This window comes from Eretmochelys imbricata, chromosome 5, assembly GCF_965152235.1.
Source record: "Eretmochelys imbricata isolate rEreImb1 chromosome 5, rEreImb1.hap1, whole genome shotgun sequence".
Lineage (NCBI taxonomy): Eukaryota > Metazoa > Chordata > Testudines > Cheloniidae > Eretmochelys > Eretmochelys imbricata.
The window spans coordinates 99656366-99674406 of NC_135576.1; the positions used below are offsets into that span (position 1 = coordinate 99656366).

General features: G+C 42.8%; 1 protein-coding gene across 3 annotated transcripts in view; it reads right to left on the reverse strand.

Annotated features, from left to right (window-relative positions):
* TJP2 (tight junction protein 2) overlaps positions 1-18041 on the reverse strand; it is a 96222-nt gene that overhangs the window by 44620 nt on the left and 33561 nt on the right. The window lies entirely within an intron of this gene.

An 18041-nucleotide genomic window follows, 5' to 3' on the forward strand; every position in this document is an offset into this window, starting at 1 on the left:
CTCAAAGGCCCTGCCCCCATTCACTCCATCCCCCCTTCCCTCCATCGCTCGCTCTCCCCAACCCTTACTTACTTTCACCAGGCAGGGACAGGGGGTAGGGATGCAGGGGGAGGGGGAGGGCTCTGGCTGGAGGTGTGGGCTCCAACATGAGGGGTTCAGGGTGCGGGATGGGGCTCCAGGCTGGGGCAAGGGTACGGGAAGGGGTGAGGGCTCTGGGATGGGGCCAGGGATGAGTGGTTTGGAGTGTACGAGGGGGCTCTGGTCTGAGGGTTTGGAGTGCAGGAGGGGGCTCAGGGCTGGGGCAGGGAGTTCAGAGTGCAGGCTTTGGGGTTTACCACAGTCAGCTCCCAGTTGGTATCCCAGTGTGGTTAAGGCAGGCTCCCTGCCTGCCCTGGCTCCGCATGGCTCCCAGAAGCGGCAGGCATGTCCGGCTCCTATGCACAGGGGTGACCCCAGGGGCTCTGTGCGCTGCCCCTGCCTGCAGACACCGCCCCTGCAGCTCCAATTGGCTGCAGTTCCGGGCCAATGGGAGCTGCAGAGCTGGTGCTTGGAGCAGGGCAGCGCACAGAGCCCCTGTGGCCACCCCTGTGCCTAGGAGCCAGACATGCCTGCTGCTTCCGGGAGCCGTGCAGAGCCAGGGCAGGCAGGGAGCCTGCCTTAGCCCCACTGCACCGCCAACCGGACTTTTAACGGCCCATTCAGCTGTGTTGACCAGATCCATGAGGGTCCTTTTTTGACTGGGTGTTCTGGTCGAAAACTGGATGCCTGGCAACCCTACTCCAAGACCCAACCTCCCCTTACTGGGTTTCAGAGCCCAGGCTCTAGCACAAGCCCGAATATCTACACTGTATTTTTAGCCCCATAGTGCGAGACTGAGTCAGTTGACCTGGGCTCTGAGGGTATGTCTGCACAGGAATAAAGAAACATGCAGCTGGCCTGCGTCAGCTGACTCATGGAGGGGGGCCTCAGGCTGCAGCCTGAGCTCTGGATTACATTTAAATTAAATACTCGAATTCAATACTTTAAACAAAGAAAAACACAAAAAACTCACCCCACCGCAAAACCATGACCTGAAAGCGTTCCTACTTCTAACTGTAAGCTTGTAAAGCAACTTTTGAAAGAGACCCTATTCCTACCAACACTTACACACAGGGAATAACTTTACCTATGGGAGTAGTCCCATTGAATTCAAGTGCTTACAGGGTTGGGGCCTTGGTCTTCATTCTTACCATGAAAATGTGAGTTTGGTACTTTTTTCTGCCTGCAACCCCAGGTACAATGAAAACAGAACTCTGGGCATTTAAAATCTGAGCCAATACCTGGGCAATGGTTCTTCAAGTTAAGAAATCCATGTACACTCTTGCACCCAATTTGGAGGAGAAGGGGGAAAAAAGACTGAGTCCGATTTTTATTTCTAAAAGAATTGGAAAATGGAGATTACCTCCGAAACAGCCGAATTCTACTGTGTGTATATGTGCATCACATACCAGCACAACAAACACCCCATGTCAATATAAATAAAAGACTATTTTAAACTGGAAAAATGGAGCAGGTTGTATCCAAATATAGCTGTGATGGACACAGATCACACCTACCGGAAACTTTTAAAAGTCATGACAAAAATGTGGCTTAGTTTGTTGCAGTGGCAGGTCAACCCCTAATATCTCATGCGTTGTATTTCTTCAAAACTCTAACCAAGAACCATTATAGAATTATGCTGGAATTGTTCCTCTATTTCCCCCAACAGGAAATAACCAATTGTTTAAAACCTAGACGTGGAACAACTTCAACTAAAAAAAGCAGCAGAGTTTCAGCCAATAAAAAGTTATATCCTGTTTTAAAAAATAGAGCCAAAATATTTTACATTAGTTATCTTTTATAGAGGCTCATTTCTTCCTCTTGAGAAATAAGCCTCTGGGAACTAATACATTCCCTTTTCAAAATTTTATTCCTTTGTGTATGGTAGCTTATCATCACAGGAACTGATTGTCTGAAGTGTCCTGAGAGGTACTGGATCACTCCTGTGAAGGAAGTAGTATTTTTACAATCCTGGGCATGTTTATTTATGTCCCCATCATGCTGTTGCAGTTGCACAGAAAATAAAGAGCCTGCTTCTTGAGTTTGGGCATGCCAGGTAATACAATATTCAAACGGCTAAAGATCTGACAAAATTAATAGCTTGGTTCCCCCCCCCCCCTTTTTTTTTTTTAAACACACTTCTGGAATATAATGATGAGTTCACAAAGTTTCAAGATACCTGGAAAGATTTCCTGGAAATTAAATACACTCTGATGTGTGTTGCAAAATAAATTAAGCCCCTTAAGTAAAAAAGGGAGAAGATCTAGGATTTTTTCTTTGTTAATTTCTGTTTCCTTTTTCTTGATATTCATCCTTACCTTTATCTCATCTTGCACCACTTATACAGAACAGTATAGTATAAATCTCATTTTAAACGTACTGCAACAAGGTTGCATGATTGAAAAGGACACCATAAACTTGAAGTCTAGTTAGTTAAAACAAATGGTAAAAGCAGTTTCAGTTACTGCCTGTGTCTCCCTGTCAATTCTTGTGGTTTCGCAAGTGTATTTTCTAATTTTTAACATTGTTTTACTCTCCCTGTTGCTGCATAAGAGACCCCCACACAAAAACATGGGAAGACAACTTAAGGCCCCAGTCCTGCAAACACTTTCACACAAGCTTAACTTCAAGCAGGAATGTAGTCCCATTTAAGTCAGGATGCAAAGCTAAGTATGTGTTTGCAGGACCAGGGCCTAACTGATCAGGGAAAACAGCAAAACCGGCTGCAGAGAGTACTGACAAGTGCACAAAAGTAAAAAACTAAGATAGAAATAAGGACTTTTCTACCCCACAACTATTTCATTCATAGACATCTTAGACGTTTACCTGCCCTTGTACCAAGTAACCATGTTCAAACAGGAGCATGGTTTTTAAACAGATGCTATCCTTGCATATAAATAAAAACAAACATGCCTCAGTTAATATAATAGCTCATGGGTGTCCATGACCCACAATAGTAGTTTAGATTCTTCTTACTCAATTGGTATGATGTCGACTCCAGAACTAGATTTTCTTGCACAATGAGAGTACCATTATATTATGCCTTAAATAATAAACAAAATAATGCACGTTCCCTCTCCCCAAACAAATCAATATCCAATACTTTAAGCACTAAAACTATAGCGAGCACTAGCAAGATCAGCTTCTGGCCAGAAGTTGCATCTATGCAGTTCCTATGACCCTGCATTACCTAAATTATTATCCAAGAAGTAAAACCACTAGATCTAAAAGAACAAGTTGGGTACTGGTGTAGTACTATAAGTAACTTGATTTTTTTAAGCACAATTCATTGCTAGGATAAAACCAGGCCGGTCAGCATTTATACCTAATCATCCAGTCATAATGTAAGACAATTCAAAACAATTGTCAGTTTTTGAGCTTGGTCTCAGCCAAATTAGATTTTCTTTTCCCATTAACATTTCTCTTATCCTTTGTTCTAGCTCTATTAACAGAAGAATGATAGGCCATACCCTTCCAGGCATTACTATTGTTATAAAAGTGTTCCCCTGTAGCAATAAGAAACAGATTATAAGCAAAAAGAAAAGGAGTCCTTGTGGCACCTTAGAGACTAACCAATTTATTTGAGCATGAGCTTTCGTGAGCTACAGCTCACTTCATCAGATGCATACCGTGGAAACTGCAGCAGACTTTATATATACACAGAGAATATGAAACAATACCACAACTCCTTTTCTTTTTGCGAATACAGACTAACACGGCTGTTACTCTGAAACCTGAGATTATAAGCAGTCAGTTTAGCTCTCTTTTCTTGACTGATAAAAGCATACCGAACAATCTCAAATTCTACACAGTTTGGACAGTCTTTATTTTACAGTGTTCAAAGACCAACGTCTGCCGCCACCCCTCTTTCCCCCCAATACTACATACTCACCCCAGAACTTGGGGTCACAACACAGTTCTCTCCAAAAGATACATACCACATGCGAGGCAGTACCCCAATCACATAGCATAGGTAAAGACAAAATTTTAGTCTCAACTTTGTCAACCTTGAAGGTTCTCTCTTTTGCTCAAATAATTCAGACCTTTGGAAAAAAATAATTTTGGCATTTTGACTGATGCTATCAAACGAATTTGTTAATGTATTTATATGTACTTCGACATGGCCAATTAAAATAATTATGAACCCATGGAAGTATGCTAAGTCACCTCACAGAGAGGTGAATTAGAGCAATAGCCACACAAAAAACTTCTGCTATTTTTGAGAATTCAGACACTGACCTCTTTGTCTATCCTATCAACCACTGTAAACTGTGCTGCAATTGTTAGATCTTGGCAACAGCAGGCGGGGTCTAGGCAAAGGAAGAAGATAAAATTGTGAATGTGTCAGTGTGTGAGTTTGATACATTAGCAAACTCTTTACCAAACTGTTAGTTTCCATTGGTCAGCGCATTCTGCAACTATAATCAGCTCTGCCGCCCTTTAACTGCTTCCTGAATTTTCATCTCTTCCTTGGCCTCATCTCACATGGATTTTGTGATCTGTGGCCCATCAGGTCAGTAGTTCAGACCCCATCCCACCCCCCAAAAAACTCTCACTTAGCTCTACTTTTCCTCCAAAGGTGTTTCAGGGGCTTGCTCTGCACATATAGAATTATAGGGTCACATTCAGCACCGACTTGTCACCCCGTTGGCTTCACTGGGATTGCACGTGGGGAGTCAGCAATGAATTTGACTCAGTCATTTATCAACTAAAACATCCACCTGGCTTCTGACGAACTGGTCCATGTTTACAAAGAAAGAATTCCCAAAGTGGTGAAAGTTGAGCCTGGTTTACACATACCCACCAACTAACTAGGTTCAGATTGCACCGACTAAAAGCTAGATTGGGACCAAGCCCACCCCATACATGATCACATTGTCCCTCATCAAGGCTATAGGTGTGGGGGCTTGGGAATGCAGGATCTGCATACTGGCTACTCGCACTCCTCCCAAGCAGATGGGCAGAGAAAGGATGAAAGGCATGGAGCTTTGATTTTGCCCAACCTCCTATTCAACATGCCAGCTACCATGAAGCAGGGGGATTAAGTGAACCACACCCTATAAAAGCCTGCAGTAAATTAACTTTCTCCCCCATGAGCAAAAAAGGAACCATGACTAAATTTCCTCCCCAGGGTCCCTCCTGGAGCAGTGAACTTGCATTTCTATCCTTACCTAGCCTAAAGGCTCAATGTAGAAATAAATCTTCTGAGACAGCATCATAGGAGCATCCTGTTTATCAATTTAAAATTATGTTGATCCTTAAACTTATCCACATTTAAACTTAGGATTCTAAACAAATAAATCACTTCAAGGGTTGCCTCCATTTGAGTGAGCTTACGGCAATATTCCATGAGAGGCTGTGAGGGCAACTCACCAACATGCTCACTCTGCTAACAGCCTCCTTAGTGCTTTTGGATGAGAGCGAGAGCAAGAGAGCAAGATATATATAAAGAGTAACGTAACAGAATGGAAAATCCAAGAATTTTCCATCCCTCTTCTCAAGGGATTGGAGAGACGGGCAAGTGAGGGTAAAGTTCCCTACCAATAGGCAGGATAAAATTCTTGCCCCTCTTCAGACTGGAATGTTACATTAATTTTCTGTTTAATCATCTTCTCTGGGCTGTCATTTCGATCACTGTTAGCTAAGCCTTACTTACAACAGGTAGTACCTATTCACACCAGTAGTATGGGACTACTGGCACGAATAACTACTGCTCACCATGAGTTAGGGTTCCAAAAATCAGTGAAAAACGCAAAACAGTGAAAAAAGCATAATAAAATGACATGACTGGGGAAAAGTGGAAATCACAGTGCCTTTCATTTGACAAACCAAAAAAGTACAGCATTTATACACAATTTTCAAAAATGAAATCCTCTGGCCTGAACCCCAGCCCTGGAACTATGAAGCAGAATATCATCAGTGAGGAAATATCTCTGATACAACAGTCCTTGACAAGGCAGGCTGATTATAAAAATAAAAATATATCCTGTTTGAGCTAATGTGCACACAGAAATCTGATCACTCAGTAACTGGTCTAACAGAAGTGCAGCCAAACAAATTAAACACTGGGCCAAGAACATACATAATTCCATGCTTGGAAAGTTAGAAGTGTTTGAAAACAGAAGATTAGAATGAAAATGTCTTCTCAGCTATGACTGTAGCATCACTATCACAACATTAGGATAAACTGAACAATAAACATAGTTCACATGCTCGTGTTAAACTAGTTATAGAAATGTAAGGTTTCAGTGACATTTGAATGCAAAACCATACTTGTTACATACACTATTGATTTGCTGACCTATCGTCATGGTAATAATGTAAATAATTGTTTAAAAATAAATTGATATTGCAGACCATCTAAAAGCGTCCCTATTTTTACCTCTAGAGTAACTCAACTAGATTAATGCATATGAAATTGAGGTTATCCATAAAACCATCTAATTGTGGAACCAAAATATTTCACATCTCCTGAGATAGGTCCATCTCAAATAAATATTCTGAATTATGCAGAAGAACCCTGGCCATTAGATGACAACAAATAATTTCACAATAGTCAACAGATTTTGCAGTGTCAGCTTTGGAACAGAGAACAAGGTGTAATTTGAGCCAACTGCAGAGCCTGGAAGCAAGCAGCACAGCTCAAAAAAAAAAAAAAAAAAAAAGCCAACAATTTATTTCTCACAGATCTCTTTGTGAAGCCTGGTATGACAGCATAACTGGATGACCTGTGTTCCCCCTGACAAGCACATGAGAGACTCACAACATTTCTCGAGCTTCGTAAGTGACATTTTACCAGATGAGAGCCTTTGAAATGCCTTGTCAACACAGACTGGAGAAGAGAGAGTAAAGGGAAGACTAACATCATATACTGCATATGTACATTATTTAAACTACAGTATAATGGAATAATATATAAGCATCTCACTTCTCGCAGCTATATCAAGAAACCATTAGATCAAGACTATCTTTTTAAAAAGCTACTGAATCTAAAAAAGGGTCAGCCATCCCAACAAGAGTTGTGAAAAACTAAAGCAATATTAGTGGCAAAAGACTACAGAATCTATAAAAAGATATTCCTTGCCATTAATTTTTTTGTTGCTGCTGTTGACTGTATATCAACAGGATATCTGCAAGGCACATATATTGTGGAGGGCCGCTGAGGAAGCAAATATTGATAGTGGTTATGTTTTTGGAAGATGAAGAATCACATCAGATACTGAAGGCAAAGAAAGTTTGTGGCACAGTGCAAATAAAGACAAAGGGTGAAATCCTGGTGCCACTGAAGTCAGTGGAAGTTTTTGCTACGGACTTCAACAGCTCCAGAATTCTACTCCCACCAGTGAAAGCAGTACTCAAATTTTTATCCATTTTATTAAACTCTTTTAATCTTTCTCTCCCATCAAACCCTAATTTGACAGTAAATCTCACAATTACACTTAAAATCACTAATCTAGCTTCATACATGCTGAGCTCTGAAAATATGAGGACAACAGAAGTAGATTTGGTCCTCCCTGAACTCTGGTCAGTTACAGCTAATCAGTGTTGAGGAATTTCACCAGAAGTTAACTAAGTGTCAGCAATGTACATGTAGTCTTGCAACAAATATAGGCACAGTTTCCTCCTTGTACTGACATCTTCTCATGTTGAGTGTGGGATGGGCATAAGGGAGCAAGTTTCACATCCTTGATTCTCATGATGCATTTGCTCCAGCCACAGCCCATCCATGTAAATTAGAACAGTTTTGGGGCTGCTCTAACTTACCCTAGTTGGTGATGATCTCTAAGGGGCCATGCCAGTTATGAAATGGTGTAGCACAGATATGCTCTGACCCCCCCGCCCCCCAACTTGTTTCCTACACCAGGGGGAAGTTGGTGTAGTAGTTGGTTATTTGGGGTTTATGCCAGCTGAGAACTCTTCTGCAATCTGCACTGGAGAAATTCTTGGTTGGCCAGTTAGGGTCACATTTTGCCATCTAAATAGTTTGAAGTGGCTGGAAAAGACAGAAACTGTTCCATGATTCCCTAAATTGCAAAAATTCCCTAAAATACAAAACTCCACAGGCCCCCTTAATTCCTTGAACATGTGGTATTATTAGGTAAAATAATTCACATAGCAAAATGGTTTCCTTACATGATAAAAAAAAAAATCTGAATTCTCACAGGCTGAATCGAGCTGTGCTTTCATAACTGCTCTACAGCAGTTAATCAAAGTTTTCCATCACAGAACTTTTTTCTGAGATTTAAGGGTGAGCTATTGAGCTGAAACTCACCATAGAATGTCTTATTCCAGGAATAATTTCATTTTTGACATGAAATAAATAAAACCATTGTGCATATTTTTCAAAGTGTGAAAGCAATTGTTGTATAGAATGCCAATCTCTAGATTTCAGATCCCAGTGCTACCAGAACAGACACTGTGGCTGTGCAAGGTCAAGCTTCAACACTCGCCTTGATCAGTGTAGCTCTAATCGCGCCTAGAGGGACCACTCCTAGGGATAAGATAATCAGTCGGTTCTCACAAGGGTTTGTGTGTCTGTGCTCAGTCTAGCAGCACAGGTACCAACCACTGTAGTTATTTGTGTTACAGTGGGCCTCCAAAGACTCCACATCAGGATTGTGTACAGACATATTATGAAAGATCATCTCTTCTCCCAAAACTACAAACTTCATTTAGAAAGATGAAACAAATGGGTGCAGCAGACAACAAAGAGAGTAGGATGGGGAGAATAGGGTAACAGCAATGGGGGCACAGCATTACACAGATTACTTATGTATATAATTTGAATGTTTCAAGGGTGGTTTTTATTTTATTTTAAACAGGAAAGAAAAATAAAATGATAGTTCAGGTGACAGCTGATGTGTCCTCACTACTATACTGACATATTGTATACTTATTAAAAACAAAACAAAATAAATCCTACCACAAAACATACAGGAAATGGTCTTAGACTACCAGCTGATTTCAGAAATCACTAAACAAGCCAACATATGGAAGTTACTTTTATTTACTGTGGCCCTTGGTCATATTTTAACTGGGGAACTAGAGATAAACTGTATTTCACACTGATAATCACCTGAGCCCCCAAGTCCCACAGTCCATTTATACTAAAAACAAAAAAGAAAGTTAATTGTATGACACTTAAGTTAGTTATTTTAGTTTGGGAGAGTGCAAAAAAAGCAAATACTTTTACATGAAATGTAAAAGTTATTTTCTTTCTTTTTAACAAAAATTAAAGTTAATGGCTTACATGTACAGTAGTTCTCTACTCCCAGTAAAGACCTACTTTTGTCCAGAGCACAAATATGTTTAAAAATACAGAATGCATGAAGTCAAGCAATTGAAGTTGAGTCTCAGACCAAAAAACCAAACCAAAACATATTTTAGAGCATTCCAGGAAGGATGTTAACTACAACAAAGCCCATTAGGGTTTGATTTAAACTGAAAATCCAGGAATGTCATAATCCTTCAACATTAACCCATGCTGCTGCTAAAGAGTTAGAAAATATAGATCTACAATTGGTGGAGCAGAACAAATCAGCCTAACTCAGGCCCATAATAACTGGAAACTTTTTTTCTCATATCCACAATTCCTCTGTTTGTATAGTTTAAAGCACCATGCAAACCTATAGCGCCACAAAATTAACAAAGCAAATGCATCCCCAAGGGAGTTTCACCACCAATGGGGGAGGAAAACAGGGCCAGGGCAGCATTTATGTCAACAAAGGGAGGATATTGTTGTTACAAAAATTACCATTGTCAACAGTCAAGTAACTTCATAGTCAGCTTTTTATTCATTGAAAGAATTATTGCTATAGATGTAACTGTGCCTGCCAACTGAGAAAGTTCCAGCTACAGCAGGGCTGAGCAGATCAGCATCTCTGCTATAGTCCCCTGAACTCCTTACAGGTTCACAGAACCCCCTTAAAAGAGAGGGGGGGGCAAGGGAGAGAGAGAGAGAAATTATCCCAAAAGAGACGCAAACTTACTCCGAGCCATACTGAGAGCTCCCGCCCAGGGTCCAGCAAGTGATCTCCTCTGGCCAGCATCTCGGAGGTATCACAGTTGGGGGGGAGAGGCAGACACACCCCACCCCAACCACCCTTTTGGGGTGGCTTGTCTCTTAGCTGCATTTTACTAGGCTAAACAAACTCAGGCTCTTTAGGCTATAATTTCCCTGAGATCCCACCCCCAGAACCCCCTGCACCCTCCGCCGGTGCTGTTAATCCCAGAGCCACGATGCAATTGTAACTAAAAGCCCTTCCATCGCCAAGTGCGACCACCCTGGGGCACCACACTATACTGTACGTCACTACCATTTTCTGCGCACGGGGTGTCGCTTCACTACATACATCTCCCTGTTTTACAACAGCTTTACCCTACGGGGAAGTGGACAAAAGAAGCCTCCCTGAGCTGAATGGAAATCAGGCTGGAAGGGAAGTAGGGATGGGTGAGGATATTTGTTACAGACCTGTTCCCTCCCCCCTGCAGGTCCAATTGGTTTGCTCCTGGTGGAACCCTGTGCAGCTCCCATTGTAACATTTCTTCTTCCCCCTTAGAAGTTCAGAGAGAGCCGCCTGCGGGGAATTAATTGTTCGCTTTACGCCTCACACGATGGGAGGAGGGAATCGAATTAGCCATTCAATGCACCAGCTCCAGAAATGCTGCCCCCTTTCAGATCAGGTGACCCCATTTCTAAGGAAGTTTGCAAAGTAATTAGACTGCTGCGCACAGAGACATACTGTCCATCAAGCCCTGGCCCCGGTTATACTGAAGTAGGAAGAATAGCTGAGTCAGAGACAGAGAAGCTACTCATGAAATCCCAGGCCAATAATAGGACTTTGTACTATTAGAGCCATCCCAAAAGATGACCTGAGAGCATTTCACAAACATTAACCAATTAAGCTGTGCAACGATGCTGGGAGGTAAGGAAGTATTTACATTCCCACTGGCTAGGGAAGTATTGCCTAGTTTACAGATGGGGAAACAGGTGCAGAGAGGTAAAAGGACTTGCCAAAGGTCAAATAGGAAGTTTGTGGCCCTTTTATTAGCAGAATATTTACACTCATCATATTAAGCCTAATCTAAATTTGACTGGTTATTTATAGCTTATGGGTTTGGGTTTTTGTTTTTTTTTTTTTAAATGACTCAGTCACTCAAAAGTTTTGGCACATTTCTAGTCTATAAAAACATTTCCCCTTCTCTGCCTCCCTGAAAATTCATCGTTTCCAGGACTTCCTTCCCATTGCCCAAAGCTCACTTTGTGTAGTCATCAATAGCATCCACTGACTGTAATTAAATGTATTCCTTTTCCCTGCCACATCTGGGGATTTCTTTTTCCTGATTTGGATCATTATACCTCCCTAGATTTTCAAAGCCCCTCCTGAATGACTATAATAAATCTGGTAAAACTTCATTTTTGAGCAACCCATTCATATTCACAGTGACTAGCATCTGTGATCGCTTTTTTCCTCTTAATAAAAAGAATTAATCTTTTACTAGAAAGGAATATTATGTATTCAAGATCTACATTGGAAGACTGAGACTTTTAGATGGGCAATAGCGTTACTGGAACAGTGTCTAATCTTTTATTATATATGTTTTAAATATTTTCTGAATAATTCACTGTTGCCCCACTTTCCACAAAGTAATATCTTGCAACAGCAGAGATCTCAACATTATAGTTTTCGTGCCAAACACAGATATGTTATGCCTGCCTAAATGTAGAAAGTTTGATATTTCTTCCTAATAAAAAGAGTACTTGTGGCACCTTAGAGACTAACAAATTTATTTGAGCATAAGCTTTCGTGAGCTACAGCTCACTGTAGCTCACGAAAGCTTATGCTCAAATAAATTTGTTAGTCTCTAAGGTGCCACAAGTACTCCTTTTCTTTTTGCGGATACAGACTAACATGGCTGCTACTCTGAAAACTTCCTAATAAAGTTTGTCATCTAAAATGTTACTTTTCTCCCCATCCAGAACAAACACAAATAAAACAAAACAAAATGCTTTACTCATGGACAGCTGTTTTATATGTAAACTTTTACATTAATTCAGAAATTGAATGGGCTAGTACAAGGATAAGAAAAGCAAGCAAGGAGAAATCTATGGCCAGCAGAGTTGAGGACTGTCACAGGGCATGGCTCCACTCCCGCCTTCTCCCCTGCAGAAACTGTATGGACTGCAGTGGTTGTGTATTCACTGTACCCTTTTATTTCATTTATTTTATTTATTTCCCTCCACTATTTCTAAAACAACCCCTGTGAACAATCTATTTACAGCACCAACTCTGCTTTTGGGCCTTCTCCCCAGGACCTGAGGGGAACAGAGGTCTCCCACCCTTGAGGCCTCCATGTTGCTGAGCTCAACTAGCTCTAGTCCCCTCTCTCTCCTCTTTGACATGTCCTTCCTGCCTCTTTATCAGCCTTGGTCTGATGGGGCAAATTGGCTCCTCCTCTCATTCAGCTGGCCAGCCCAACTGTCTGATTACCCCCATCAGCTTTCTCAAGGGGAACTAAATTAGCATGTGAATGATTAGAGTGCAGGCTCACCAGTTCACCCCCTGCACTCTGTCACAGGACAAATTAGGAGTTTTAAGAATCCCAAGAATGGTATTGGTCCATTAGTAGATGCGAATGGTAGAACTCTCAATAATAATGCAGAAAAAAAACCCCAAATATTTATTGAACACTTCTCTGTTCTGCATTGGGTGTGGGAAACAGATAATATTGTCTCATCACATGCTGATGGTAATACCCTTTCAATTCCACTAGTACCTCTATAGGATGTTAAACAGAAGCTACTAAAGTTAGACATTTTTAAATCATCAGGTCCAGATAACTTGCATCCAAGAGTTTTAAAAGAGCTGGCTGATGATCTCACTGAACCGTTAATGTGGATTTTCAATAAGTCTTGAAGTCCTTTTTTTTTTTTTTTTTAAAGGGCAAAAGAGATGACCTAGGTAATGATAGGCCTGTCAGCCAGACATTGATCCTGGGCAAGATAATGGAGTGGCTGATAACAGGACTCAATTAATGAAGAATTAAAAGAGGGTAATGTAATTAATGCAAATCAACCTGGGTTTATGGAAAATAAATCCTGTCAAACTAACTTGTTTTTTTTTTTGTGAGATTACAATTTTGGTGGATAAAGGTAATAGTGTTGACATAATATACTTAGAAGTCTTTAAGCCATTTGACTTGGTATCACATGATATTTTGTCTAAAAACCTCAGTCAACATAAAATTAACATGGCACACATGAAATGATTAAAAACTGGCCAGCTGATAGGTTTCAAACTGTAATGGTAAATGGGGAATCATTAATAAGCAGGTGTATTTCCAGTGAGGTCCCACAAGGATCTGTTCTTGGCCCCTTATGCTATTTAACATTTTTAATCAATAACCTGAAAGGAAACATAAAATTATCACTGATAAAGTTTTCAGATGATACAAAAATTGGGAGAGTGGTAAATAATGAATAGGACAAGTCACAGATACAGAGCAATCTAGATCACTAGGTAAACTGGGCACAAGCAAACATGGGTTTTAATACAGCTAACTGTAAATGTATACATCTAGGAACAAAGAATGTAGGCCATACTTACAGGATGGGAGGACTCTATCTTGGAAAGTAGTGACTCTGAAAAAGACTTGGGGGTTGTGATGGATAATCATCTGAATACAAGCTCCTAGTGTGATGCTGTGGCCAAAAGAACTAATGCAATCCTTAGATGCACAGACAAGGGAATGTAGAGTAGGAGTAGAAAGATTATTTTACCTCTGTTATAGAGCTGGCGCTAGGCATAAGCAGACTAAACAACTGCTTAGGACATTGAGCCATTCAAAGGGGCCACCTATTAATTATTAGTACGTGGGGTGGGGGCAAGATATTCCTGCTTCGGGCCCCCAGCTGGCTAGCACCAGCACTGCCTCTATATTTGCCGCTGGTGCAACCATTGCTCAAATAATGTGTCCAGTTCTGGTGTCCACAATTCCAGAAAGATGTTAATAAATTGGAGAGGGTTCAGAGAAGAGCCAGAAGAATGATTAAAGGATTAAAAAACATGCCTTATAGTGATAAACTCAAGGAGTTCCATCTATTTAGCTTAACAAAAAGAAGGTTAAGGGGTGACTTGATTACAGTCTATAAATATCTACATGGGGAACAAATATTTAATAATGGACTCTTCAATGGAGCAGATAAAGTTATAACATGATCCAATGGCTGGAAGTTGAAGCTAGACAAATCTAGACTGGAAATAAGGTATAAACTTTTAACAGTGAATGTAAATTAACCATTGGAACTATACCTCTACCCCAATATAACGCGACCCGATATAACACGAATTCGGATATAATGCGGTAAAGCAGCGCTCTGGGGGGGAGCGGGGCGGGGCTGTGTGCTCCGATGGATCAAAGCAAGTTCGATATAATGCAGTTTCACCTATAACGTGGTAAGATTTTTTGGCTCCCGAGGACAGCGTTATATCGGGATAGAGGTGTATTTACCAAATAATTCTCTGGTGGATTCTCCATTACCAACGATTTTTAAATCAAGATTGTATTTTTTCTAAAAGGTTAGCGTTAGGCCATAGAACTTCCCCGTAATTATTCCTATGTTACACAGGAAGTCACAGGTTTCTCAACCCATGTGTTGGGACCCAAAATTGGGTTGCCAGAATATTTCAAAGGGTCATGTGGCAGCAGGGCAGTAACTAGGGCAAGGTGACATCCAGGGTGCAAAGCTGGGGGGGCGGGGGGAGAGAGAGACAAGCCCTGCAGCAAGCATAGTATTGCCACCCTTACTTCTGCCTGGCTTCTGGCTGCAGCGCTGCTTTCAGAGCTGGGTGCCTGGCCAGCAGCCGCTGCTCTCTGGCCACCCAGCTCTAAAGGCAGTGCCGTTGCCAGGAGCAGCGCAGAAGTAAGGGTGGCAAAACCATACCATGCCTAGTTATAGCACTGTGTGGCAGCTCCTATCCCATGGGGCTGCCTGGGCTCGCCTCCAGGCACTGCAACTTCTGGGGCCCCAGCACCACCCAGGTTTGGCCCAGTCGTCATGACAAAAGCAGTCTGAGTAGGCCAAATTTGAGTGAGTGGCACTGCAACCCCGTAAGCCAGGTCACATCTCCACTCACACAAATTTGGTCAAGTCTGGAGGGGGAAGGGGGGCAGGGCCAACCCTGAACAGCTCTGCAACCCTGGAGGAGCAGAGAGCCAAGCCCAGCCAACCCCAAAGCACAGGAGCTGCAGAAGCTGCCGCTGTGGGATGAGTGCTGGGGCAAGACCCCTCAGAAACCACATCAGGGCCTCCACCCCAAGACTATTTACTGGATCGCAACAGGCCATCAACATTTTGAGCCCAAAAACATTGAGAACCATTGGACTAGATGATCACAATGGTCCCTTCTGGCCTTGGAATCTATGAGAAGGATGTAGATCCAGCAGTGTTTATAGAACACAAAGCTAAAGCTGGTATGGTATGCAGTGAAAGAGCATATTTTCTCTATAGTATATTCAGAAACTTGCTGAAACTAGAAAGGAATGTACAGAAGCTTTGAAAGGGAGGACTCCGGCAGAAATCACACGGCTTGATTCAGAAAAAGGGACTGTAATTTTCTCTCTCCAGCTCTATCATTCAACCACCAGAGCAACGCAACTCCAGGAGGATGGGGCAGGAGTTGGTTGCAAAGAACTAAAGCTTAAAAAAAATTGCTTCCACCCCACACCTACCCCAGACAGAGAGGCCTCCTGTGCATATAAGATACACAGATAAGGGAAGAGAAGGCAGCAGTTGAGTAATACAGGGAGCATACAGATGTAATAACACTTCAGAAAAGTGCAAACAATGTATTACTTTGTTTGATGTGTCCACATGCTTACAGAGAAAACAATGGAGGATTTCCTGTACACCAGGGATTCTCAACCTTTTTCTTTCCTCCCCGACCGCAACATACTGTAAAAACACCACGGCCATGGGAGGGGCAGGGGTGGCTCCAGGCTTCAGCTGCAGGTGGTGGTGGTGGAGGAAGGGCTCTGGGTTTCAGCTTCAGGTGGGAGCTTCTGCCCCACAGGGCTGAGGGGGGGGTCTTGAGGACTTGGGGCTTCTGCCCCATGGGGTGGGGGGGTGGCTTGGGGCTTTAGCCCCATGGGGCAGCTTCTGCTGGAGCTCTGGGATTCTGCCCCACGGGGAGCCGGGACTCAGGCCTTCTGCCCAGGGGGCAGGATGTGCTGAGGCTCATGGCTTTAGGAGAGAGCAGGGCTCACAACTCCAAGCTTCAGCTGCCAGGTACCCAGGCTCAGGGTGGCCCTGCTTGGCAGCCCCCTGAAAAGGCTCACGGACCCCCAATAAGCCAAGGATCCCTGGTTGAGAACTGCTGCTGTACACCAAGCCGTGTAACCCAATTCTTCTCTAGTTCAGTCTCCAAATCCTTCTTTCTAAACTATCCCTCACAAAGAGTACTGCTATGCAGCAGCACCCTGAAAGGGCAAAATTTGTAATGAGGACTTAAATTCAGAACACACACTTGTCTTCAGTTCATTCCATTGCAGAACAACAAAGCAAAATTGCAGCCAAATATTTTATAGAAACAATGTCCAATCTTTTCATCCTGAGGGACAAACTTATTTCAGGAAGCCCATCGTCCCCTCTCTCTCATTTTCTGTACTGTAAAAGGAAGAGAAATCATCTGCAAGTCCCCTGCCAGGAATTTATGTGGTAAGGGGAGGGTAAGCAATCCCCAGCAAGCATAGAGCATGAGGCTTGTTAAGGGCAGGAATGCAGCATTCTCCAGCTATCCCCAGCCAGCAGGTGGTCCCTTGGGGACCATAGCCAGCTGGCACAAGTTAGAGAAGACCCCATGCTGCTCTCAGCTTCTCTTCCTTTTCCCCACTCCTGGACTACCGTGGGTGGAGGAGGGTAGTGGGTGGGAGGCGAGACATCCCTTGCTAGGTCCCCTCCTAAGTTCAGGCAGAGCTAGTCAAGCTCCTATCTTGCTCTCCCAGGAGCTCCCTCAGCCTGGCTGGTAAGCAGGCAATGGAGTAGCCACAGCTACCATTCTCTTCCCTCTTCTGCAGTGCCGGGGATGTGCTGACCTGAAATGGCAGGGAAGGGACAGCAACTGCTCAGATCACTCCTGGCTCACACCAAAGCTACTCTGGGTGCAGCAGGGAAAGCAGTGGAGCAAACACTGCTCCCAATCTCCGCATAGTGATAAATCAAAGCCGAAGCAAAGCCACAGGGTCTGAGGGCATGTCTCAGGGAGCATATTTTTATCACATAGGAAGAAAACGTGTATATCACTCACAAGTTGCCCTTAAAGGCCCCAGTTTAGTGCCTGGAGGACCATAAGTGTCTCTCCGGCCACAATGGGATCCATTCTGTATCATACAACTAACACACCCACCGACCCACCACTAAGTCAAAACATAAGCCACTGTCAGCTTCACACCTAGAGCTTCTTCTGCTCACTTCCTAACACCACAGTTAATTCTCCCTCTCACAGGTCTCAGTGCCCTGGGGACCTGCGAGAGAGAATATTCTGAGGGAGTGCAGCATGCCCTGCTGGAATGTTACCTAACTCTCTGAAAATCATTAAGTGGGAACACTCACCTGTCCCCCCCTTACATGGCATACTGCAGTGGGAATGGTTATGCAAGAGCAGAACTACCATTTCAAAATAATAGTATAGCATTCTTGTTGTCTGTTCTAGAGGGGACCGAAGGGATATCTGTGAATCACAGCTTACACAATCCAGTCATTATTTTACATGCCAAACAAGATGAAGAGGCCACCGCTGCAACTCCATGTGCACAGGGGCATTGCAAGGAGTGATATTTTAAAATCAATCCCATTCCTAGGAGAATTAAACATCACTGAACTATACGACAAGTGTGCAAACTCCTCTCTCCATAACCTCACCTCCCATTGTGCTCTTTAGTTTAAATACACAAAGCAGACATTG